Here is a 1,597-nt window from a genome sequence, read left to right on the forward strand (position 1 = left end):
CGGTCCCTACCCAACAGCAGGCTGACATATGTATAGATCTGTAATTCATTTATTTATCTGAATGTCTGTCTGCCCCTCTAGACAGTGAGCTCATTGTGGGCAGGGAATGGGTCTGTTTGCTGTTCTGTTGCACTCTCCCCAGCACTTAGTACACCGTGCTCAATAAAAGCGATTGAATTAAAATGAATTAATTTACCATCATTCTTGACAGTATCACCATTCCCCTCCCCCCGCAAGCCTGCAACTGTAGCATTAGCAATCGAGCGCTCACCTCCTCCAGGAGGCCTTCCCAGACTGAGTCCCCTCCTTCCTCTCCCCCTCCCCATCCCCCCTGCCCTACCTTCTTCCCCTCCCCACAGCACCTGTATATATTACTCTATTTATTTTACTTGGACATATTTACTATTCTATTTATTTTATTTTGTTAATATGTTTTGTTTTATTGTCTGTCTCCCCCTTCTAGACTGTCAGCCCGCTGTTGAATAGGGACCATCTCTATATGTTGCAAACTTGTACTTCCCAAGCACTTAGTACAGTGCTCTGCACACAGTAAGCGCTCAATAAATAGGATTGAATGAATGAATAAATACAATTGAATGAATGAATAAATTAATTAATTAATGAAGCATATTTACTGAGTGTTTACTGTGTGCAGAGCACTGTACTGAGGACTTGGGAAAGTACAATGCAACAGAATTGATAGAAACGATTCCTTCCCACAAGGAGCTTACAGTGAGCCCGTCCTTCTAGACTGTGAGCCCACTGCTGGGTAGGGACCGTCTCTAGATGTTGCCGACTTGTACTTCCCAAGCGCTTAGTATAGTGCTCTGAACACAGTAAGTGCTCAATAAATACGATTGAATGAATGAATGAATGAATGAGACCCCACCAGGATGGCCGAGTGGTTAAGGTGTTGGACTTAAGATCCAACAGACATATGTCCACGTGGGTTCGAATCCCACACCTGGTAAGAATAATTCCCCCTTCCTTCTCTCCCCCTCCCCCCCCACCTCCTTCCCCTCCCCACAGCACCTGTATAAATGTTTGTACAGATTTATTACTCTATTTTACTTGTACATATTTACTATTCTATTTATTTTATTTTGTTAATATGTTTTATTTTGTTGTCTGTCTCCCCCTTCTAGACTGTGAGCCCGCTGTAGGGTAGGGACCGTCTCTAGATGTTGCCACCTTGGACTTCCCAAGCGCTTAGTACAGTGCTCTGCACACAGTAAGCGCTCAATAAATATGACTGAATGAATGAATGAATGAGAAGCAGGTGGCAAGAGCCCGGGCTTGGGAATCAGGGGTCGTGGGTTCTAATCCCGGCTCCGCCACTTGTCAGCTGTGTGACCTTGGGCAAGTCACTTAACTCCTCTGTGCCTCAGTTACCTCGACTGTAAAATGGGGGGGGGACCGTCTCTATATGTTGCCAACTTGTACTTCCCAAGCGCTTAGTACAGTGCTCTGCACACAGTAAGCGCTCAATCAATACGATTGATTGATGGGGATTGAGACGGTGAGCCCCACGAGGGACAACCTGATCACCTTGTACCGACTCCAGAGCTTAGACCAGTGCTTGGCACACAGTAAGCGC

At 45.7% G+C, this 1,597-nt stretch overlaps 1 non-coding gene across 1 annotated transcript; it reads left to right on the top strand.

Annotated features, from left to right (window-relative positions):
- Positions 1-887: 887 nt before the first annotated feature.
- TRNAL-UAA lies at positions 888-970 on the top strand. The gene has a single exon. It is a non-coding gene; the product is annotated as a tRNA-Leu (tRNA).
- Positions 971-1,597: the final 627 nt, after the last annotated feature.

Source organism: Tachyglossus aculeatus, chromosome 2 (assembly GCF_015852505.1).
Source record: "Tachyglossus aculeatus isolate mTacAcu1 chromosome 2, mTacAcu1.pri, whole genome shotgun sequence".
Lineage (NCBI taxonomy): Eukaryota > Metazoa > Chordata > Mammalia > Monotremata > Tachyglossidae > Tachyglossus > Tachyglossus aculeatus.